General features: G+C 50.3%; 1 protein-coding gene across 2 annotated transcripts in view; it reads left to right on the forward strand.

Annotated features, from left to right (window-relative positions):
• Nucleotides 1-5,785: 5,785 nt before the first annotated feature.
• GABRQ (gamma-aminobutyric acid (GABA) A receptor, theta) overlaps nucleotides 5,786-25,170 on the forward strand; it is a 73,596-nt gene continuing 54,211 nt past the window's right edge. For both annotated transcript variants that reach the window (XM_014955350.1, XM_014955352.1), the window contains exon 1: nucleotides 5,786-5,870. The gene's annotated coding sequence lies outside the window, so the exon portion shown is untranslated. The remainder of the gene's footprint in view (nucleotides 5,871-25,170) is intronic.

Genomic DNA, 25,170 nt, shown 5'->3' on the forward strand with positions numbered 1-25,170 from the left:
GACCCTGGGGGAAAATGGCAAAATGAAGCGTTTTGCTGGGGAACATGGTGACGGCAGGAGCTGATGGAGTGCATGGCACCGAGCTGTGTGCATACGCACCCGGCACAGGGCTGCCTTGGCCATGCCTGTGCCTGCACACACACACACACACACACACGGTACACACGCAGCCACATCCGAGCGTGCTCTGCCTGTACCAGAGCCCCGGCTCTGCCGTGTTTCGGGAGGCGATGCCTGCGCCGGTGCCTCCGCGCAGATTTATGCCATGCAACATAATCATCTGGGATCCAGTCAGACACGTCCCTGCCTGTGCGCATCCACCCGTGCCCATCGGGGTGCACACACGTGTATCACAACACACCTACAGAGCACAGCACGCTTTACCTGCCCTGCCTGTGTTGCCGTGTCAATGTTTGCACTCACACCCCGCATACTTGGGCTGCAGCTATTCCTGGTGTATGCTTTGAGCTCTCTGAGTGATCCAAGCAATCCAGGCGTCCATCCAGCCTGGACAAGGTGCACAGAGCACACCTGTTTGCTCCCACACGGGCGTTTATGCACTGCCTTCACGCACACAGGAGTAGCGCTGCCTCCTCCTCCTCCTCCTCCTCCTCCTCCTCGCACATGCGGACAGGTGGGTTGGTACCTCGGCGCCGGGGGCGTGCGTGGAGCCTGCTGGGGAGGGAGCGGTGGCATTCCCTTGCTGGGCCGTGCACACCGAGCAGCACACACACGCATGCAGGTCCCCCCCGCACGGGGCTTGCAGATCTCTGTCCACAAAGATTTGTGTTCCCATAGTTATAAACACGCACATGCGCAGACTCCTGCCCACCTTACCCACACCATTCATGCATGGTTCCACTCTGGAGGGACACGGCCACAGGCGTGATTAGCGTCCAAGCGAATGTGCAAAGAGCAATGCCAGTTTCGAGAGCCTTTGCTCAGAGGTGTCCTTGCGTGTGTGTTTATAGCTGGACTGATATTTGCTTATAGTCTGCATGTATATCTGTGCACACCTTGGAGACCAAACACTCTCCCATGTGCACATGCCTTCAGCTACTCCCACACACCCCCGCCAGCAGCACCCTGCGCATACATGTAGATGCTTGGCTGCCAACGTGGTGTGTATGCAAAGCACACAGAGCCAGGGACGCAGTATTCACAAATTCAGTTCACAGGCTGGATGTACGTGCTCCCTAAGTGGATGCAGACCCACATTTGCCAGGAATAGCGCTTACACGAGCAGCTGCTCGCCCACAGCTGGGCGAATGCACAACTTGCCTGCTCAGCGGGAGGGATGTGGCTTTTTGGATCAAAAGGAGCACAGAGAGGCAGGAGACTTTGCTCTCAATCGTGATGCCAGTTCATGTCCTCGCTGGGCCAACTTGTAGCTGACGAGGAGGAAGAATCCCCTATATCCCTCTTCCCACTGTGCCCCTTTCTGCAGGGCCCCTGGCACGTTGGTTACTGTCTCTGCCTCAATTTCCTTGCCTAAATTAAGAAGGTAACACTACTTCCTGAGTTTATGCCCTGTGGAAGCTAAACAGAAGTGTCTAAATCCCTTGAGAAATACATAGTGTCTATATTATGAATATGGAAATCTATAAATATGGAAATCTGTGTACCTAGGAATGACTGTCTAGAGAAGAACAAATGTTGGTGCACGCTGTTAATCCACAGTGAGCATATATACATAAGCATATTGCAAAACCACACACACCTGCATAGAAATCCACAGGTTTGAGTGCACCTTTCAAGCCTAGACATGGTGTTCTGAAAATGTCCACCTGGGTGCACCTCTCTGGCCTTTTTACAGTGAATAAGGCAATGCAACGAAGAGCTGTGCCCCTGAAAGGTGCGTGCTCAGGAACGTGTCTCAGACACTCCCCCCACCCAGTCCAAGTGCTGAATGGTTTGTCCATGCACCAAAGCTGGGCCTGGGAAGTGTTCTGCCTCACATTTGCACATCCCTCTTTGGTTGAGAAATCTCTGCACATACACAGACTGTGCATCCAGAGCCAAAATGCATGCCCAGGCTCCCCGGTGGTCCCACATGCCTCCACCCACACCTATACGGAAAGTCTGGGCACCTGAGAACCCAGCCTCAGGCACCCACAAACACCTGTTTCTGTGCTCCTGGATCAAATGTGTCCACAGCCCAGGGTCTCGTCATAACCCGGTGGGGCAAGATCTGCACCCCCAGTCACCTCCACACAGGCCTGGATGTGGTCACACACATGTTTGTGCACGTTTCACAGCTGTACCCTTGAGCTCCAGCACTTTTGTGTGTCCGCACGCCTGTGTGCACAGGCAGGGGGTCCGTGCATCCTCTGTAGAGTCAGGAGAGCGTGTGTGTCTGTGTGTCTGTGTCCCTGTGTGCAGACACACGGACATGCCAGCGCAAACCCCGGTGTCCGGTGAGGCAGGGAGCTGGCTGGCAGAGGTAGTGCTATGCTGCAGCTTTCCAGCTTGACTTGGATGGATGTGGGAGGCGGTGTTGACAGGGAGACATGCTGTTGTGGTGGGTGACTGCAAAGAGCAGCAGTTGTCACCGGCAGGGTCTCTATTCTCATGCAAAGCAGGGGATGAGGGTGGCACAGAGGCTGGGTTTTCAGGCAGAAAACCTATATACCCCGCAGCACTGAATAGGTTCAATATTTTTAGCATCCTCTGCTTTCTGGTTTCCCACCTTCAGTTTTGTTTTAGCTCTCGGGCTGTTATGAGAGGGAGCTTCCTCGTTGCTGAAATGGCTGGAGAAGCTGGATCAATGGCAGGGAGGACGGCTGCTACCCCTTTTGTGCAAATCAGAGGGTTGGGAGGGAAAGGATCGCTGCCCTGGCACAGAAAGCAGAAGATGGACTCTCCTTCCCCATCTCTATCTCTTAATTTGCGTTGCTAAGAAGTCACTGTGATGCTGTGTGACAGAAAATGAATTTTTACGTACCAAAGATCAGCCATATGTTGAGGCCATAGAAGAAAAGGAACTTTGGGGTTTTTTCCCTTTACTTCAATAATACGAAGAAACACCCGGGTCAGTGAGAGGCAGGGGTTGCGCTGGGATGTGTGATGGTGCAGGGCACCTGCTGGAGGGGGGACTGGTGTAGTGGGGACCTCAGTGTGTGACGAGTTCATGCTGTGCTGTGTGAGAGTGGGAGCAAGTGGAACAAAAAGATGGTTTCTGCCTCTGTGTGTGTGTGTGTGTACCCACCTATGGGCAGGAGACAGCGAGGTGACCCGAGTGTGCAGGTTGGTGGCCAGGGAGAGGGTACGTGTGGTGCCCATCCTGAGGGGTGTACCAGCCTGTCAGGACTGCTGGGATGCAGACAAGCACCAGCAGGGAATGTGGGGAGATGGAGTTAGAAGTATCCAGGAGTTGGGGTTGAGCCACAGAAGAGGAGCCAAAATACTTGCTAAGACTTCTGTACCACCTCCAAGGATGGCTGAGGACCCCTGGTAGCTCCCCTGGCAGCCCTGAAGGGCTTGTGTGCTTGCCAGGGGCCAAGAGCTGCACCAGGGACAGAAAATAGGGGTGAGGAAGGAAATGGGGAGTCTGTGCCCATGGCTGGGGTGTAGGACACACAGGTGCTTTGGTGTCATGAGGCATGAGGGATGCCCTGGCAGTGCTGCCCAGCCAGGACCCCCTCCCGCAGGGATGTTGGCACATGGGATGACGAGGACTCTCTTCTTTTGTCTTTCAGCCCATCCACTGGGAATATTTCTGTGGTGAAAGAGATTGTGGACAAACTGCTGAAGGGCTATGACGTCCGCCTCAGGCCTGACTTTGGAGGTATGGTGATGGCCGGTCGCGGGGAGCAGAGCACGGGGGCTGTCGCGTGTCTGCGCTGCCAGCTCGGCTGCTCTTAACACATTCTGACCTTGTGAAATGTTCCCACCTCATTTCTCCCCCCTCCCTGTTTGATATCCCCATCTCCTTCTTGCCTTCTCCCTCACATTTCTTTCTCGCCTCCTGGTTCTCCCTTCCTCTCACCAGCTCCTCTCTTCCTGCCATAACCAATCTCTGCAGGCAGCTGGGGGGTTGTCCAAGGTGGGGTGTTTCCGAGGACGTTTTGCTGGGACTCTGCTTTTCCTCTACTTCAAACTTTCCTCCGTTGTGGATAACAGGTCACCCTCCTCCACATCCATTCCCAGTGCCGGATTTTTTAGTTCTTTCCCTGCAGAGGGTTGGGGTGTCCTTTGGCAGGGCTGTCGGTCATTCTGCCAAACTGCCCCCTCAGCAACAATATGGGATAAAATATTCCCTGGGGAGCTGGTGGCCTCACTGCTTATTCAGTAGGAAATGTGAGGATCTTCAATTCCTCTCTTGTGTCCTGTGAGCAAAAAGGAGAATGGGAAGAGCCTTGGGTACCGTCATACTCCAGGGTACAGTTGAGGTCCATTTGTTGGAGATGAGCAGGCAATGGAAAACCATAGCTGACCATGCAGGGAGGGGGATTTGGAGGTCTTCTGGCTACAGCCCACTGAGCTTGGCTGTTTTCAGTCTTTTCTGGACAATGCTATTTCCTCCTAACAGGGACATACCTGGGATTGGGGGACCTTCAGCCTATGACTGCTAGGAAACATGTTTGTGCTTGTGCTCTCAAAGTGGGGAGATGCTAGGGCCAAGTCCATGGTGATACAAGGGAGGAGTTTCCTCCAAGAGGGTCCAGAGGTCCTTGAAGCTGGGGGTGGGTGAATATCCCCACTGATTTCATCAGGTTTTGAAGTCACCTCGGTGTATTCCAGTTTCCCATGACCCCATGAATGAACCCATTTCTCCCTGAAATCTCTGGTTCTCCTTTGACACCCACAAACCTGCCCCCACTCACTCACCACTGCTTTACCTCTGGCAGAGTCTACCTTCCCTGCCCACTCTCACCATCCCCACCACCCTCACCACTGAGATCTCCTCTGGTGTGGAGCAGGGTCTTTCAGGCAGCAGCACCAGGTGGAAACACCAAGCTTCCTCATGGAAGAGAGTGGAGTGGAGGAGGTGCTCATCCCTCCATAGTGCACAGGTCACTTCAGCGCAGTGGGGAACATTTTGGGGAAGTTTGCAGCTCTCTGCAAGGAAAAAGAGGCTCCCTCTCTCCCTTCTCTTCCTTGAACGTGGATTTGATTTAAAAGCTGTGTCTGGGAAACATGAAATGTCCCTTTTAGCTGACCAGCCCCAGCCACAGGAATTGGTGCAGTCACACTTTATGAGGGGAAGAACTGCAGACACAACATAAAAACTGCAAGAAAACCATCTTGTAAGCCATTGAGATGATTATGATACAGTAAAACAGTAGGTGATCTGGCTCCGCGGAGGATCAGAACAGAGGGGTCCTGCGGGGAGTGGTGGGGCTGAAGGTCCAGCAGCCCAGGTCCATTTCAGAGCCTGTGTACTCTGATGCCAGGTCCCCAGGGCATCCAGCCACCCGCCCTCCCCTCCCCAGGACACGGACTACCCCTTCCTTCAGCCCGGGCAAGGCGGCGCGGGGCTCGGTGCAGGCGATGCTGCTGATCCTGCCAGGTCTGTGCGGTGAGCAGGCTGGGCTCGGCAGGCACTGCGTCCTTCCTGGCTGCAAAATGGATGGTTTGGGGCAACCATTGCATTTCATTCGATTTTACTCCAAATTCCCGAAGTACAAACTGCATTTTCCCTCACTCAGGAAGAGAAATAGAAAGATGATGGTAACCCTCTGCCCTGCCCTCGTCTCACTGTTGCCTTTCACCCTTTCTTGTCCTTTCCTCTGCTCGTGAGTGCAACGTCCCGGAGGACTCTCTTCTTTTGTCTTTCAGCCCATCCACTGGGAATATTTCTGTGGTGAAAGAGATTGTGGACAAACTGCTGAAGGGCTATGACGTCCGCCTCAGGCCTGACTTTGGAGGTATGGTGATGGCCGGTCGCGGGGAGCAGAGCACGGGGGCTGTCGCGTGTCTGCGCTGCCAGCTCGGCTGCTCTTAACACATTCTGACCTTGCGAAATGTTCCCACCTCACTTCTCCCCCCTCCCTGTTTGATATCCCCATCTCCTTCTTGCCTTCTCCCTCACATTTCTTTCTCGCCTCCTGGTTCTCCCTTCCTCTCACCAGCTCCTCTCTTCCTGCCATAACCAATCTCTGCAGGCAGCTGGGGGGTTGTCCAAGGTGGGGTGTTTCCGAGGACGTTTTGCTGGGACTCTGCTTTTCCTCTACTTCAAACTTTCCTCCGTTGTGGATAACAGGTCACCCTCCTCCACATCCATTCCCAGTGCCGGATTTTTTAGTTCTTTCCCTGCAGAGGGTTGGGGTGTCCTTTGGCAGGGCTGTCGGTCATTCTGCCAAACTGCCCCCTCAGCAACAATATGGGATAAAATATTCCCTGGGGAGCTGGTGGCCTCACTGCTTATTCAGTAGGAAATGTGAGGATCTTCAATTCCTCTCTTGTGTCCTGTGAGCAAAAAGGAGAATGGGAAGAGCCTTGGGTACCGTCATACTCCAGGGTACAGTTGAGGTCCATTTGTTGGAGATGAGCAGGCAATGGAAAACCATAGCTGACCACGCAGGGAGGGGGATTTGGAGGACTTCTGGCTACAGCCCACTGAGCTTGGCTGTTTTCAGTCTTTTCTGGACAATGCTATTTCCTCCTAACAGGGACATACCTGGGATTGGGGGACCTTCAGCCTATGACTGCTAGGAAACATGTTTGTGCTTGTGCTCTCAAAGTGGGGAGATGCTAGGGCCAAGTCCATGGTGATACAAGGGAGGAGTTTCCTCCAAGAGGGTCCAGAGGTCCTTGAAGCTGGGGGTGGGTGAATATCCCCACTGATTTCATCAGGTTTTGAAGTCACCTCGGTGTATTCCAGTTTCCCATGACCCCATGAATGAACCCATTTCTCCCTGAAATCTCTGGTTTCCTTGCACCTTACCCAAACCTGCCCCCACTCACTCACCACTGCTTTACCTCTGGCAGAGTCTACCTTCCCTGCCCACTCTCACCATCCCCACCACCCTCACCACTGAGATCTCCTCTGGTGTGGAGCAGGGTCTTTCAGGCAGCAGCACCAGGTGGAAACACCAAGCTTCCTCATGGAAGAGAGTGGAGTGGAGGAGGTGCTCATCCCTCCATAGTGCACAGGTCACTTCAGCGCAGTGGGGAACATTTTGGGGAAGTTTGCAGCTCTCTGCAAGGAAAAAGAGGCTCCCTCTCTCCCTTCTCTTCCTTGAACGTGGATTTGATTTAAAAGCTGTGTCTGGGAAACATGAAATGTCCCTTTTAGCTGACCAGCCCCAGCCACAGGAATTGGTGCAGTCACACTTTATGAGGGGAAGAACTGCAGACACAACATAAAAACTGCAAGAAAACCATCTTGTAAGCCATTGAGATGATTATGATACAGTAAAACAGTAGGTGATCTGGCTCCGCGGAGGATCAGAACAGAGGGGTCCTGCGGGGAGTGGTGGGGCTGAAGGTCCAGCAGCCCAGGTCCATTTCAGAGCCTGTGTACTCTGATGCCAGGTCCCCAGGGCATCCAGCCACCCGCCCTCCCCTCCCCAGGACACGGACTACCCCTTCCTTCAGCCCGGGCAAGGCGGCGCGGGGCTCGGTGCAGGCGATGCTGCTGATCCTGCCAGGTCTGTGCGGTGAGCAGGCTGGGCTCGGCAGGCACTGCGTCCTTCCTGGCTGCAAAATGGATGGTTTGGGGCAACCATTGCATTTCATTCGATTTTACTCCAAATTCCCGAAGTACAAACTGCATTTTCCCTCACTCAGGAAGAGAAATAGAAAGATGATGGTAACCCTCTGCCCTGCCCTCGTCTCACTGTTGCCTTTCACCCTTTCTTGTCCTTTCCTCTGCTCGTGAGTGCAACGTCCCGGGTGCCTTTGGTGCTCAGTCTGCAGGGATGCCCTCAGCATGTCTGGCACCCTCCCCCTGAGGATAAGCTTATCCGGACAAAATTTCCCCTGCGGCATTTACAGATGAGGGAAGGGTGGGCTGAGAGGTGAGTCTGAAAGCTGGAGATCATTAGCATTACAAGCCCAGGGGAAGGGGTTGGAAGTTTCCTTGCATCACTGCTGTCCCCAGAGCTCACCAGTTCTCTGAGATTTTGGGCCAAATCCATTCCTGGGACAAATCCAGTGGGATCATGCCAGGATGTGTCTAACCCTTTGTGGCTTCTAGTCCATCCACAGCCCTGCTGTGGAGAAAGCGAAGTTCCCCCCAATAAATTGTGTGCAGCTGGAAAAGGCACACTTTGGGCAAAGCCCTGGAGGCATTGTGTGTGCAGACCTGGCATCTCTCAGGGACATGTGGGACTGGACTGAACCCCAGGCTCAGCACCCTGAGGACTGGGCTGTTCTCCAGGACACTGCCCCGCCGTCCACCACATGCTCCACTTGGACCATCCTGCCACCCTTCAGCTGCCTTCCAGCTGGGCAAGCCGGCTGTAAGCCATCTCTGCTGGGGGACATGACCACTCCACTCATTTATGCTTTGACCCCAGGAGGACCAGTTAGGATGAGCTGCAGCTCACCAAGAGAGTATCTTGGAGGGGTGACAGGTCCAGCTTAGAGCCATCTGCCCTGGAGGAACAGCATGGGGCTGTCTCGGGGCTGGCCCAGCAGTGACCGAGGGGTCTGGCTGGAAAGGCAGGAGGAATGGACAGGGCTGGAGCAAAGCAGGTACCTCTCAGTTTCCTGTGAGCCAGGCTGAGCTGCTCCAGAGAGCACCTCTCTGAGCTCTCACCCTCTGCAAGTCAAGGATGAGGACATTGAGGGCAGGAAGATCAGAGCAGCCAGTGATGGGCATTCAAGAGGTGCAGGCAGAGAAAGGTCCTTCTCAGACAGATTACCATGTGAGAAATGCAACCCACAAAAGCGATAAGAGCCATCTGCCCTGGAGGAACAGCATGGGGCTGTCTCGGGGCTGGCCCAGCAGTGACCGAGGGGTCTGGCTGGAAAGGCAGGAGGAATGGACAGGGCTGGAGCAAAGCAGGTACCTCTCAGTTTCCTGTGAGCCAGGCTGAGCTGCTCCAGAGAGCACCTCTCTGAGCTCTCACCCTCTGCAAGTCAAGGATGAGGACATTGAGGGCAGGAAGATCAGAGCAGCCAGTGATGGGCATTCAAGAGGTGCAGGCAGAGAAAGGTCCTTCTCAGACAGATTACCATGTGAGAAATGCAACCCACAAAAGCGATAAACCGGGCTGCCCTCCCTTCCCCACTTCTCTGCTCTTTCTCTGCTCGCTTTCCCCATCTCTTCCTCCTACAGGAGCCTTATTTCCTTCTTGCCATCCTTCCCCAACATCAGTGCCTGGTGGCAATCACCCCTGCACTGTCCACAACCTGCTCAGCCCTGTGGGCAGGGCACCACCTCCACATCCTGGGACTCCTCCTCCATGCACCTAGTGTTGATACCCTCAGAGCAGGGTAGATTTTGAGACCTCTGGGTGCAGAGGCACTGGAAGGGCCTCTTCCCATGGACCATTTGTGATCCCCAGAGGTGCAGACAGATTGTCATGTGAGAAATGCAACCCACAAAAGCGATAAACCGGGCTGCCCTCCCTTCCCCACTTCTCTGCTCTTTCTCTGCTCGCTTTCCCCATCTCTTCCTCCTACAGGAGCCTTATTTCCTTCTTGCCATCCTTCCCCAACATCAGTGCCTGGTGGCAATCACCCCTGAGCTGTCCACAACCTGCTCAGCCCTGTGGGCAGGGCACCACCTCCACATCCTGGGACTCCTCCTCCATGCACCTAGTGTTGATACCCTCAGAGCAGGGTAGATTTTGAGACCTCTGGGTGCAGAGGCACTGGAAGGGCCTCTTCCCATGGACCATTTGTGATCCTCGCTATGGTGAGGCAGATCTTGCACTTATCAGCCTTCCTAAGAGAGCCAGTGCTCACATGGTACAGCAGCCCCAGGCTGCCCTCTTCATCCCAGCACCCCCACTGTCCCTGGGATGTGGTGCTTCAACGGCTCCAAATGCAACTCACGGCTCCCCAGTCCTCTTTTTTTTTTTGAGAGAGAGAAAGAGAACTCCGACTAATGCCAAAAGGAGGACAGGCCTGCTGGGGATTGCAGTTCACTTTTTAATTTTGAGATGCCTCGTTAGCTCTGGGCCGAGCTGAGTGGCTGAGAAGCGTCAGCCACTCACTCTCCTCCCCTCTCCCCCACCCCCTTGGAAACCCATTAGGCCGATGAGCAGGTCGGCTCTCAGGGGTGGTGCTGTGGCAATGAGTGTGTCTTGCTCATCTGGGGAGCTGGGCTGGATGGAGGGACACGTGGGAGAAAGCGGGAAAGTTGGATCCATGTGGGGCTGACAGAAAAATCTGGGAGCAACTCCTCCAGAACTCCAGGGTCAGCAGGGGCAGTCCAAGGGGGTCAGGCACCAGGTGAGGTGGAGTGGAGGGGCTGGTGTTGAAGGGCCAGCAGGTACATCAGTCCTTGGGGCACAGGTGATAAACCCTTCCAGCCTTTGGAGGCTGGGACAATCCCTTCTTACTTCTCAGCCACAGTGCCCCAAGCCCTAGAGCAGGACACCAGTTTGGAGAGATGCTCCAAACAGTGGAACAGTGGGACAGTGGAAGGGTGGGACATGTATGGACCACAAAACCCAGTTTTGATGGGCTGAGCAAGGAGATGGCCTGGGATTGAAAGAAGAAGGGGTCATTGCAAAGCTGGTCTAAGGGGTTTGGCCAGAATTGTGGTGGGAATCTGGACCAGCCTTGGAGGAGGGATCTGCAGGGTAAGAGGAAGATCCAGCCAGGGCTCTTGGGCTGCTGAAGAGGAAGATCTCTGTCCTGGTACTGCAAGATCAACAACGATGCAGAGCGAGGTCTTTTGGCAGGGTGTGCTGAGGAGCCACTCAGCTCTGGGGGAGCAGGGTGGTGTATCTCACAGGGAGATCAAATCGCCTGTGGGTGTCATCCAGTCAGCCCTGGCCTGAGGGATGGACAGTATGGGAGGGGGACAACATTCGGTGGGTATTTTGCCAGCCAGGCCAGAGTGAGGCAAGCAGGCTGCTCATGATTTAGGACTGGATGAGCAGAGGATGCTGCAGATCAGGTCTGGGAAGCATTGCAGTGCCACGGGAGCTTTCAGAGCAGCACCCTGGTTCTTGTAAGTGCTCTTAGGCACTTACTTTCAGAAGCATTAGTTCCATAGGAGAAAAAAAAAAGAAAGAAAAAAAAAAGAAAGCAAACGAAGACTGTACTGCCCCAGGGTAGAGAAGGCAATGAAGGAATGGCAAGAGGATCCCACTTTAGCTCAGTGACTCAGCTGCTCTCTGTTGGTGCAATATTTCCAACCCAAAACTTTGCAAGTTTCAAGCAGCTGGCTCTGCTTCCCAGGAGCGGGTGGAAAGGGGACCCTTTATGGTTTCCCAGCACCATTTACAGGCCTTGTTAGCCAAAAGCAAGGTGAGGGCATTCTCTGCTCCTTGCCCCCAGAGCACCTAGATTGCAGGGTCCCTAGTGTTTCTCCTTCCTGGGTGGTGTGCACATGTGCACAGTGTCTGAGAATGCCTGTGAAACAGGAATGATCAGGAACCCCTCAGGATTACACAGTAAATCCTATCTTTCCATGCCTATGGATTGGGCAGTTTCCCCACCCCATTTGAAATTCAAACTTTCCTAAGGAGAATTAGTGCTTCGGGGCTTTTGGACTGAAACAAGCCTGTGACCTGCTCCTCATCTGCTCTGCGGCAAGGACCTAGCTTCCCAGCTCTCATCACCCTCACCCAGTCTCACCCTTCTCCTTTGACACCCAAAACCCTCCTTATCTGCAATATCTTGGCCTCTTTCCTTTCTCTCTCCTGCCCCTCTTGCCCTCAGCTCCTCTGTTCCATCACACCCTCACCCTCCTGGGGACCCAGCCTGCCCCCACGTCCTGCTTGTTCCTCTGTATTTCTTCAAAGGCCACTCCAAATTCAGCGGACCTGGGGATTAAATCCTCAGCCCTTCCCTGCGTAACAGCATCACTGGAAACCCAGAACTGTAAAAATAAATGATTGCTGATGCATAAAGTGTTGCAGTGAAGCATCGTCAGTAGTTGAGGGCTCCGAAGCTGGTGGGGCTGGCAGGCTGAGGGGCCACCTCGGCTGGCACGAATGTGACAGGAGACAGAGGGGTTTCCAAGCCCTGGCCCACCAGCCCTGTTTTTCTCCTTTGACACCCAAAACCCTCCTTATCTGCAATATCTTGGCCTCTTTCCTTTCTCTCTCCTGCCCCTCTTGCCCTCAGCTCCTCTGTTCCATCACACCCTCACCCTCCTGGGGACCCAGCCTGCCCCCACGTCCTGCTTGTTCCTCTGTATTTCTTCAAAGGCCACTCCAAATTCAGCGGACCTGGGGATTAAATCCTCAGCCCTTCCCTGCGTAACAGCATCACTGGAAACCCAGAACTGTAAAAATAAATGATTGCTGATGCATAAAGTGTTGCAGTGAAGCATCGTCAGTAGTTGAGGGCTCCGAAGCTGGTGGGGCTGGCAGGCTGAGGGGCCACCTCGGCTGGCACGAATGTGACAGGAGACAGAGGGGTTTCCAAGCCCTGGCCCACCAGCCCTGTGTGGCTGGGATATAGCAGGTCTCAGTGGTCCTGAACTGGAAGGAATGGCAATTTGGTTTCTTACATAGTCAAGGCTGACGGCATTGCACATTGTTAAGGCTTCCCGAAAATGTCCCTGTTTTCCACTGCATGTCAGGTTCAGCTACAGTGGTTGTGTTTTTTCCACGCAGTGAGCTTGCTTTGACTTTTAGAAGGGGAGGGAGGAAATATTAGGCAAAATGATTCAGAAATTTCTGAGAAAAAGCCAAGGCACGTACGTGCTAGGTTTTTTTCCTCTCCTAAAATGTTGGGAGGTGAAACCGGCAGCACCTCCAGCAGGGCTGGCCCAGGTGCCCAAATAGCAGGCGAGTACCCAAGGCCACCAGCGACCCGGCATGTTCCCATCACCTCCTGTGCCTGGGTGCAGCATCCCAGGGTGGTGATGCTGGTGCAGCATCCCAGGGTGGTGGTGCTGCTGTGGGAGGGCCAGAGAAGGGGACAGCCCTGTGAGGATCGGTGCTGGTCCTGGCTACCTGCCCCGGGGGCAGTAGGAACTGCAAACGTACCTTTCTAGGGCATAGTCCTCAGCTCTCCAGCTCTCTTCTCCTCCGAGTCTGTGGTAAAAATGTTTAAATCTCAGAGCAGCCAGATTCAATTTTCCCTACGCTTTTGAGATGCCTTGAGCTGGCTCTCTTCTCCTCTGAGTCTGTGGCAAAAATGTTTAAATCTCAGAGCAGCCAGATTCAATTTTCCCTACGCTTTTGAGATGCCTTGAGCCAACTGTTTTGCACGCTTTGGGGCAGGGAATTGAGACTTAACAGGAAGGCACTCCTCCCGTCAGGGCTGCCATCTCCTTCACTGTCCACAGGAGAAATTGCCAAAAGCTGGACACAGCTTTACCTGAAATGCTGCTTCACAGAGCCTTGGTACAGTAGGAAATATCACCCTTCCTTCCCTACACCCAGCTCTCTTCTCCTCCGAGTCTGTGGTAAAAATGTTTAAATCTCAGAGCAGCCAGATTCAATTTTCCCTACGCTTTTGAGATGCCTTGAGCCAACTGTTTTGCACGCTTTGGGGCAGGGAATTGAGACTTAACAGGAAGGCACTCCTCCCGTCAGGACTGCCATCTCCTTCACTGTCCACAGGAGAAATTGCCGAAAGCTGGACACAGCTTTACCTGAAATGCTGCTTCACAGAGCCTTGGTACAGTAGGAAATATCACCCTTCCTTCCCTACATCCAGGTAGGGCTGAGCAGCAGCTCTGGATTTGAAAGCAGAGGGGTGGGTATAGATCAGAGAGGAGGAAAGGAGTAAACTGAGGAAGGAGAGGCAGGAGCTGTCTGGAGAAGTCTGCAAACCCCAGTGTCACCTGGGGCCAAAAAAGAGGTGGATATGCCGCCACAGCTGCCAGTAGTCCCACTTTCCTTCCTGAGAAAAGAGTGTTAAGAAAAGGATGTTCTTGGTCAGTAAAATTGGCTGCAGCTGGGCAGCACCCACTTCCTCCCCCATTTACGTGACTTCTGGCTCCAGACCATGGGTCACATCCTCTCTAGGGCAAATCCAGAAGGAAGATGACAACCTCCTGCTGTTGTGTCTTACTTCATTAACTGAAGTGGCAGGAAATGAAAGGATCCAGTCCTTCTTGGGACATATGTGGATGTTAACACATTGCCACATGATGGAATTTCTATTTTTTTTCACTTTGCTCTTTTTATAGGAAATACATGCTGTGAAAAGGACGTTGAGGCTGTAAAGTCAGACACTCAGGGCTTCAGGAATGCCAGAGTTGGGGTTGCTCCCTGGAGCTGTATTTGGTCCCTTTCTGAGGGTGCATCAGGAGGCAAGGTCCAACAGTTGCTTCCTCCCGAACACCTCTACAGAGCACACAAGAGACCCCATTTACATGTGGCGCTTATCTTTCTTGTCCCCTTCATTCAAGAGGGGGACAGGCTGGAAGCATGACAGTGGGGACTAGCTGAGGTGGTCAAGGCAGGTGATTAGGACAGGTTGAGCCAAACCAGAGTGAGATGCCCATCTGATGCAAAAAGGCAGGAAATGAAAGGATCCAGTCCTTCTTGGGACATATGTGGATGTTAACACATTGCCACATGATGGAATTTCTATTTTTTTTCACTTTGCTCTTTTTATAGGAAATACATGCTGTGAAAAGGACGTTGAGGCTGTAAAGTCAGACACTCAGGGCTTCAGAAATGCCAGAGTTGGGGTTTCTCCCTGGAGCTGTATTTGGTCCCTTTCTGAAGGTGCATCAGGAGACAAGGTCCAACAGTTGTTTCCCCTGAATACCTCTACAGAGCACACAAGAGACCCCATTTACATGTGGCGCTTATCTTTCTTGTCCCCTTCATTCAAGAGGGGGACAGGCTGGGAGCATGACAGTGGGGACTAGCTGAGGTGGTCAAGGCAGGTGATTAGGACAGGTTGAGCCAAACCAGAGTAAGGTGCCCATCTGATGCAACGACCATCTTGGACTCATGCTTCCCTGGCTGCTCTGTATTCAGAACTGCTATTAAGACAGAATTAGCTGTTTTTATAACTGTTGTCAAGCACACCAGTACAGCATAAACATGTTCACACCTCCCCTTTGAGAAGTCAAAAGTATCCTCTTGCTGTGGGGTGCCCAGCCGAAACACCTGATTTTCCAGAATTCTTAGCAGCATTGTAGTCAGCACAGCGCATGTTTCAGCGCACAGCTCCTATTGATTTCAGCCACAGCTGTGAGTGCTCAGCCCCAGTTCCCCAGGAGAGACACATGCAGAGTTCGCAAAAACCTGTGAGGTTTAGGTGACTTGCACAGGAAGGAGCACATAGGAACCCCTTGTGATACATCCAGTTGTGGAGAACAGGACTCAGCAACACAAACACCTTCTTTCCTTTCCTGAATGCCTCCCCCTCACTCACCCCACGGCTATCAGCTTCTTCAGCAAATCAGGCAGGGACCCCACTGTCAGCACTATCCTCCGGTATATAATCCTGCGTCATCCTCAGAGCAAATCCATCCTCTATCGAACAAGGAAAAGGAATGAACAAGGATCCTGTGGACTCTTTAATTAAGAACTGGCTCCATAACATCCATTCAGCAGTGGGCATCCTTCCACCTATCTTTCATCCATTTTGTTTTCGCCTGCATTTTTTTGTGAGTGTAATAAACCAACTCTGTCAAATCCCTGAACCCGTGAATATTTTAGAATATTAGACCATACCCTTCATCCAGGGTGATAGAGCTTGCGAACTTCTTGCTGCATGTTGAACGTATTTGTGCATTCATCTGTGGCCCCGTGAGATCCTTATTATCCTCCCTCAGAGACAGGAAGCTCTGACAGAACGTGGTGGAGGGAGTTTTGGGTAGTGTGATGAAGACAATCGGCGACATGAAGATAAGTTCCCCCGAATCTCAGCCCAGAGTCAAATTGGACTCAGGTTCTGAGCAATCTGTGTGCCTGCCCTAGAGCTCTGCCCTTGGTAGTATCAAACATAGTTTTACAGATTTGGTAGCTGGTGGAGGACGTGAAGTCTTGCTGTCATTCATTAAACCACTGTACTTCCACGGAAACTGGAGGAGATGTTGATTCTCGTGTCTGTGCCAAATCCCACGTAGGAGAATTGCATCCAGTTGCCCTCCTCCTTCCTTTTCACCCTTGGCTGGTGCAGCCTCTCCCTGCTGCTCTGCTCCACCCCAACACAGCCGCTTTCCAGCACTGCTGGAGCTGGTCCACAGCAGTGTGCTGTGGCTAACGAGGGGCTCTGAGACGTCTCCCTAAAAGAAAAATGTCATCATCATTTTAACAAAGCATTTATTCCATGAATTTTGCCTCTTTTCTTAGTCGTAGATTTTTTTATGACTGAATACAATGCATTCAAGTTATTGATTAATAGAATAATTCCAAGTCTTCTTAATTAATTAACTGATTAAAAGCAGATTGTTGTTTATAGACAGTCTGGTGGATGTTTGCCATCTCACCTGGACCCATCTTCCTCCTTGACTAACATCTACATAACACTCACCATCTCTGAGACTATTCCTGCTGGTAAACTTGCCTTCAAGGGACTGTCACTGAAAGCAAAATGTAAAAAGAGTGCAAAACCCATTAGTACAAGTCTTTTTGATTACTCAAAATATATTCTCACAGCCCTAGAGCTGTTCATCAGAGCAGCTTTACATATCTGCATTGTTCACTTCCTAAGACTCCCGATATCCCAGTTAGGCAGAAAATGTTTCTAACCCACATAGCACGAAATATAAAAGGCGAGGGATATGCTGTAGTTCTACTGCTACATGAAAAACAGACTGTGTGTGCATGTCACTTTTCTCACCTATGTCTGGTTCAAAGGAAAAAAAAAAAAGTTGGAGGCTACTAAAGTGTCAGGCTGAGCTGATGTAATGCGGTTCCTCAGCAGTAGTGACAGCATTTGGTGCGGAAGTCTGTAAGATCCATTCTTGCGGATAGCCCTCGGTGGGGTTCGTTAAGTGTCTATTTATAGCTTGATATTTCATGTGAAATATCATGCACTTGTTAAAACATGACTAGAAACATGGACCAGACAAATGATGTGCTTAATGATGGCACACAGCCCATTAAAGGAATTCACATCCCATACGTGTGAAAGAGGAATGTTGTACGGTGGAGCCCTATAGCATGAGGACATCTGTCAAATAAACAGGTGTTCTGGAAATCCAGTGATTGATCCTGTTCGCATTAAATGGAAAAAACAGAGCTTTTCCCAGTCAGCCCTTCCTCCCAGGCTGGAGGAGCATCACTGTTTGCTTTAAGCAGGGTATGAATTTCAGGCTGATTTGGAGAACAGTGATCATGAGTTTCCTATAGGCTATTCTTCTGGTTTTGGCACTTATCCTTGGTTCTGTGTCAGAGCTAAAAACTCTTTTTTCTTCTCTGATATTTCTCCCCTCCCCTTCCTGCTTCTCCTGCTCTTTGCAGTCCTGCAGGAATAGTACTGTTAAGTAATTGTGCACTTATAGATGTCTGTGCTTGTGACAGGGGTGAGCCTCAGCCAAACCTACCATGGCTTGAATTTCCCCCCCTAGACCTCAGGACCTCTTACTTCAAGTCTAGGATGGCTCCGAGTAGAGTTATAGTTGGAAAAGAGCCTCTGTAAAAATTACATCTTGTTGTTCCATATTTATTCTCCCTCAGTGGTTTCCATGTCAAATTTGCTCAGTTTACCAGTCAAAACAAGATATTTCTACCTGCCAGCTCTGCCAGCTCAGCCTGGGCTCTGGAAATCAAGCTGTGCTCTCTCTGCTCTGGACATCATCACCAGCCAAAAAGGATTCTTGAATCAGGGCTGAGCTGGATGTGATTTTGATTATGCACGAATATAATTTGTTCTCAGGTAGTATCACGGGCTCGGTGTGACAGACAGCAGTGAGGCTTCTGTGCTGTACAAACACTGACTAACAAATCTTCCCCACTGCCTGTGGGATGACGGGCCACTGCTAGGTCCATTTTACATCTAGGGAATACCAAGAGGGGCAGCTTGTTGGGGCTGACACAGAAAACCCGTGGCAGCACAAGGAATAGCACTGAGAAGTTCTGCTTCCTGCTATTGTTCTTTGTTCATAAGAACAGACTTGAGCACCTTCAGTGCTCTGGTCCACTGCTTGGTCATCAAACTGTGACCTTTCCTTCCACTGCGGTAGCCTGTGAAATCCCCAAATGGAGCAGGCAGGTGGTCCCACTTCTTGCTGCAGAGAAATGGAAGGGATATAGCCATAGGAAAGGCTCTCATATGCAATAGACATGATTATTTTTTTTCACAAATAGTTCCCCTTCTGGTTGATGGACCAGGAGGGCATTCCCCACCATCCTTTTCAGAAAAAAAAAAAAAAAAAAAAGATCATTGGCTGTATATTTCAAAAAATTATATGTGGCAGATAATATATTTACTGTGTATGACCACGTCCCCAGAGAAAAGGTGGAAAGGGTGTCCTGGCTGTTGCACCTTCCAACTTTCATTCTTCTTGTTCTTCTGTAATAAGTCTCACTGTGGGCTGTCAGCAAGAAGGGACATCAGAACCTTCCCTGCCCCAGTGTGAGACTCTGCTCTTTAAGCCCACAGAGTCATTTCAGCCACTGAAAGTCATTTTAGTGGCTTTTATCTACTACACGGACCAACCCCTGCCATGAGCAATGACCTTCCTCTTCCACAGGTTGTAACGGCAGCTGTGTGGATGGGTTTTCTGATCAGGACACCTTTCCAAACCCATCTCCTCACCTACCAGACAGCTTCCTGGTGTTCTTCTTGCTCTTCTCTTACACATTGGCCACAGTGAGACAATCCACCTGAAAGCTGCTTTCTTTAAGGAGCTTTGCACTAGTGAGACCACAGCAGATGACTCCTCCAGGCTGGGGGAAGCTTGTGCCACAGGAAAGGCCAGGTTTGGGGGCTGTCCTGGGCAGTTCAGCAGGGTACGTGTAAAGAAGCAGGCTCCCCACTGCATGTGGCAAAGCTCTAAGTGTAACAGCAGAGTCTGTCACACCAGGAGAGGAGGCCATCCAGGGTGTTGGTGGGAGCTTACTGGTGGGACATTGTCACTGGAAGAAGGAAACTGCAGCTGGGGAGAAGGTTTGAGGAAAAGCCCAGTCTGCTGGCCTCTGGGGAAGGGTCTCAGCTTGGTAGAAAATTTTTGGAAGTGAGGAATAGGGTAGGCTATGAACTGAATTTTTCTTCTTATCCTCCTTTCAGAGCAAAAATAGAACATTCATCACAAGTTCCCCTACATGTTTTTCTTCCCTATTGCACACTAGTTCCTTGCTAGTATTTGAAGCTAGAGAAAAAAAATTGATGAGTGCTCAAGTTAATAATGCGTGATTATTATGTTGATGAATTGCTGGAGATTAATATATATGTAAAAGCTCTGCAAGATTCGCTCATCCATGCATCCTGAGTGAAAGCAATTATTTTGGTGAACAAATGGCAGTTAGTTCTATCTCTTAATAAGAGGTGCTAGGGTAAAAGGTAACCTGGTAACTTTTGTCCTGCTGAATTTCCAGGACACTTTTGCAAACTGATCGTTACTGAAATGATGGAGACACCAGCACAGGGGTCAATCTTTCAAAAGTGACAAATTTACAAACTTGTAAGGTTTTCTCTGTCTTGAGACTGTGGAGAAAAAACAGAACAACCTGAACAAGGCACATCCAAGAGGCTCAAAAACCTTGTGATGAAAACATAGAATCCCATGTATAAAATTTGGAAGGGGGAGGCTTGTTTGTATGTGTGATGTGCTTCTCATGATTTCTAACTCAAACTCATGATTTTGATGTGAAAGTCATGATATTTTCAGTCCTGACTCACTCCTTTTTTTCAATCCTTGCACTGTAAATTGCCCTGGCTGTCACTGAGCATAAGCCTTGGGCACCGTGTGACCCCAAAGCTCTGCCTCCCAGCCCTTCGTAGGGTAAGGGAAGGATTGGGTGCTCAGTATGGGGAGGTGGTGGTGGGAGACATCTGAAATCAGCATTAACAAAAGCCCTAATAACAGGTTCTGTTAGGAAGGATCAGGTGGGCACCACAAAAGGGCTATATCTCCACAAAGGATTTGATAGAAGTAACCAGAAAGGAGTGACCTTCCCTCCCTTGGAGAATCCAGCCACTGACTTTGCGCTGTGTTAGAGGAAGAAGGACCATGTCCAGCACCATCAAAAAAATCATCTTGTGGAGTTATGGCAAGAGGGCCACAGCAGGGCTATCCCCTACTGCTCCTGGATGTCCCATCCCTGATTTCAATATTTGTGCAAGTTCAGTGTGTCCTGACCCAGCCATGTTGTTTCTTTCCTTTTTTCCCTACATGCTGCACATGTCCAGCTGGATTCAATCCAGGAGTTAAGTTCTGTGGTATTCTTTAAAGACAAGAGTCCGTAAACAGTGATGAGGAGGTGTGACTAACTCATTAAAAATTGAAAACAGGAGGAAAAAAAGAAAAACACCTTCTTGTTGTCACTTTGATAAAAATGACAAGTCCAGATATTTTGTTGTTGTTACAAATACTTCCAAGACAGAGTAATGGATTTGATATGAACGGAGAAGCATGTGTTAACCCATTTAAATTAATTTTGTTCGGCTCATTTTCAGCTAAGGGGATTAGATGGCTCAGGATTTGGTAACGTGTGAGAGTGTTTTCCCAGACAGGTCACATACTCAAGTACAGTCCATGTCTGCAGTTGTTTGGAGGATGATACTTCCAGTGCACATAAGAGAGATGTTCCTCCATGTAGCAGATGTGTATTGGTGATGTGCCAGAAAAGCCCAGCACTAAAAAGGTTGGTTAGGACCTTTGTGCCCTGGGTGGGGAGATGAGAAGTGAGACAGGCTGATGGGTAACATGGGAGGAATTTCCACAGCTGTCAGCTGTGGAATTACTAAATGGCCTCACCTGCCTACCATCCTGGCAGCTCCACCTGATGGGAGTGGAGGTTGGATCCTGTGTCAGTCTTCTGCAAGTGCTGGGATGGGATGAGGTGAGATGGGATGCCCCACACATAACACCACCCCTGGCATTGGGAGCTGTTTGGCTGCAGGTAGGAGAAGGGTGCTGTGGTTTCCCTGGGTAGTTTGCTGCACTCCTACCTCCTGGGCTCCTGCAAGGAGTGTCTTGGTGCTGTGGGAGTCACAAAATTAGTAGCCCTAATCCTGCTTAAAAATCTATGTGCGTGTGTGAACCTTGTAGCACTGGAACTTGTGCAGGAATCCAGCATTTTGCATTATAAAGAGTGTTTTCCAAGGCTATAGGGGAGCCCTGAGAGTGGGTCTGCTCTGAGAATAACCTGGAGAGATGGATATGGGGCAGGAAGGGGCAGCTGTATGCGTTGAGGCTTGTGATGAGTGTGTTCTGGTAGAAAGCTGTAGGGATCTGATTTAATACCTTTCTCCCTTTTGCACATTTACCTATGGGGTTGAAAATGCTTAAAGCCTATGTGCAACCCCTTCTGAAGTTCTGCCTTCTTTGTGCCTTCAAAAGCAGGGTAGCAAGTGGTGGGCTAGGAAATGAGGAGCAGCAGGGTCTCAAAGGCTTCTGAGTCTGCCCGAGCAGGGGAAGTGGTATCTGTGAGAGTACAGAAAATTGCCCAGGCTGGCTGTGAGGAGATGGAGCAAAAGAGAGCTCTGAGGGCCTGAGTGGCATCAAAAGGGCTGGACTCCTCCTGAGTCCCCCACAGCTTCCCGGGTGGGCAGAGCTGTGCCCCATAGCTGCATTGGCAGGGCCCGCAGGGGAGGTGCACTTGCCTGCCAGGATCCTGACAGAGGTAGGAGGGAAGTCTTCTCAGGTGGAGAAATGTGGGGGTGGCTGATTAGTGTGGGTCTGATGCTTCAAATCGCTGCTGGGGGAAAAAAATGCCTGGCTTGTGTTCATCTGCTGTCAGTCTATAATACATGCTTGCTTGAGAAGCCCTGTTGCCCTCCTGCTACTACTCTTGGTGGAGAGTAAGAGCTGAAGGTATCTGGGGTGCTCGGTGCCTCTGTTTTTCCCAGGGTTAGCTCACTGTAAGTGAGGGAAATGCAACGTTTCATAGAAGTGCCCTGCCCTGCAGGGAGGGATGTAAAAGAAAACACAAGATGTGTGACCTGCAGGCTGCAAAGCCAGGGAGCTCGTCTGTGTGGAGGACACAGGGAGGAATGTCCCTGGAACAGGAGGGCAGGTGATCAGTCCTTGCTCTAGCAGCTCTGTGCACCAGGAGGTCAGGGCATTCCTGCGTCTCCTGATGGTCAGATCTGGATCTGCCTTCTGCAACGACCCTGCTCTGACAGAAAATGATGGTTGAGGCAGCCCTGAAGGGTGAACTGGCTGTGGTCTGAGCTGGGTGTTGCCTACTTCAAGGAATGAGTGGTAGTTGGTAATTGGTGTTCATTGTAATGTTATTCTTAAAAAGATTTGATTGCTTGGGATCCCCTGGTGGTGCCAGGTTGATAATGATCAGGTCTGGTAAGGTGGTGCAGTTGTGTATGTTTGTAAATGAGAACAAATACGCAGTTTGATAAACCTGGGAACTTATTTTCCTCTCACTTTGCTGTAACCTTATCAAGTGTGCATCTCCCAGGCAAGAGACATGCATATGGAAGGCTTTGGGAGACTATCCTCGTCACTGAGGATGAAGCACTTTAAAAATCTGTCTCCTGAATATTGACCTCAGGCCTCTCCCTAGGACAGGTTCTGAGTAGTCAGTTATTTTTCATAATGCTGAAAGCCCCGTGTGTGTTTGTACAGGTGCTTTGCTGAACTGAGTCCACCAGTAGTACAGATGCTGTAAGGGTTGGTGTCTACCCTCTTGTTCCGTTTTTAAGCCTGTACATTTGAGACCTTGTTTTTATTCAGCTTGGGTAGCTGTCTACCAACATCTTTTAAAATCAACCTTGATTTAGCTTCCTCCGTAATCCTTCAATACCTCTGGGACAACCTTTACACTGTTTTTGTAGCCAGTTGATTGTTCTCTCTCACTTCCAAATTTCCATGGGATATTTGCAATATCCCACTCTAATACCTACTAATCCATTAAAAATACCCATGAGATAGATTAGGTAATCCATTGTGCCTCACAGATTGTGCTCCTTAGCTCTCTGCTTTCCCTAGAACAGTCACAGAATGAGTGCTGTACATCTGCATCAGGAAAGCATTGTTCCTCCAAAAGGATCCCTCAGCACTGGCTCGCAAGCGGGCACAGCTTGCATGAGAAAATCTTCTTTATCTGTTCAGATCTACAGGGACAGCTTCTTTTGATGACATGCTGGAAATGTGGCTGCCATTATCGAGGTTAACCTGTGTGTTTGCAAAGAGCATGGCAGGATAGCAGCTCTTGAGTGGTCAGTTCTGCCTGCTCTGCAAGTGCTGTGTCTCTTGGCTCCTTGCTGAAGAATTGGCCTCATTGCTTGCTTGGAGAAAAGCCTGTCTTGTACTGAGGCTCTTGGTTTTTTTCAGTCTTTGGAATTTCCAAAGGTCTTCTCACAAGCTATGCTATGGTTGTACCCTTCCTTAGATGTTCCATCAAACCTGTGTGCTGTCCTTGATATCACCATCTTGGTGAGAGCTTGCTCCAGCTTTTCATTTCTTTGGGAAATCCCTAGTATTCCCTCTTCTTAAATGAAGAATGCAAACTCAGTCATCTGACTGGATGCAGTGAAAAGCCAGGCAGAATGGTACAGGCTGGAAATCCTCATTGGCCTCCTTGCACAGGGTATTGCTGTGTCTGGTCCAATGTGGATGGATGGCAAGCCTAGCAAGGTGAGGCACAATCTTGTTCTGTGTGCAGGTTCAGCAGCTTAAAAAGTGCCAAGCACTCCCTAAAGAAATATGGCAAAATGCAGGAAACCTGTGAGGCAGAAGAAACCATTTTCTTCCAGACCTACTTGGAGACTACCTGCAACCTCCATGAGAATCAGTGGTGGTAGATACCCACCCTGCCCCTGCAGGACAATGAATCCATGGGGAAGTACCAGGCATTGACAGCCTCAGATATTCTGGAGACCAGGGCTCTGTCTTTCAGCTCAAAAATACCATGCTGGCTTCATGTGAAATAGATTCCTCAGCAGCAGCAGCAAGTCCCTCATACTCCCTGTTCCCTGCAGGCAAGAAGGCAATGTCATACTTGCTGATTTGCCATGAGACCATCTCTCTTTCTGGTAATGTACAGTGGTGGCCAAAAGCATAATGTCATGGCATGCTTTGCTCTTTTAAATCCGACAGATATCATGAAGTGACCTGCTCAGGGTAGGGGAAAAGCTTTGATATCAGCCTCCAAATGTGTTTGTTCCCGATTGTCGTGCTGAGCCTGCCGAGCTTAGCACACAGCATTGGCTGCTGGTGGGGGAGAGGTCATGGAAATAAGAGTAAAAAACCAAATGGAAAAAGGGTTGGAGAGTGTTTACTGGGTATTTAAGCCTAGATTTTGTTGGAAAAGTTTAAGCAGGTTCCTAAGAATGGTGATGCTGAGCTTGGCCCTTCTAGATGTCACTGCAAATCAGAGATGCTGGTTGAAAGTGGTTCCCAAAACACTTCTTCTTTTATGATACGTGGTCAACTTTTTTTTTTTTTGCTCCTGAAGCAATTTTAACGCTTACTGAGTTTGTGCTTGATGCTGTACCTAAGCCACAAAAAAAGAAAAAAAGAAAAAGTAAAGGAGCAGGAAAATAAAAAAAAAAAAAAAAAAAAAAGAAAAAAAAAAAAAAAGCATTACCTTGGCTTGTACTTTATCTCACTGCTACCAGCTCTTTTAAAGGAACACGAAAATCAAGGTTGGAAAACTTTGTGATTTGGCTTGTGTAACTTGCTGGGATGGCATCTTTTAGACATTCTCCTATTAAGTGCTGTAGCAGAGCCTCAGTCTTGATCTGTGAGCACAGCTATTATTCAGACAGCAATTTGTGAACACCACTTACAACCCTTCCATATGGTGAAAACCCAAGAGCTTTTCCATCCTCCCTGTCCTGGGGGATAGATATAGGCTCCTCCACAGTGAATTTGAGTGTCCTGAGAGTAGGCTGGACTGAGCTACCTTTTGTGTGGGTTTAAAAACTGTGGCCCAGGACTAATTAGTTCAGCAGCTGAAAATTATTCAAGGGGATCTGTTTTGGGAAGGACAGAGAGGGATTTCTTAAGAGGTTGTACGGTTGCATCCAGGCAGCAGCTCCTGAGCTAGTGAC

Source organism: Calidris pugnax, unplaced genomic scaffold (genome assembly GCF_001431845.1).
Source record: "Calidris pugnax isolate Ruff unplaced genomic scaffold, ASM143184v1 scaffold38, whole genome shotgun sequence".
NCBI lineage: Eukaryota > Metazoa > Chordata > Aves > Charadriiformes > Scolopacidae > Calidris > Calidris pugnax.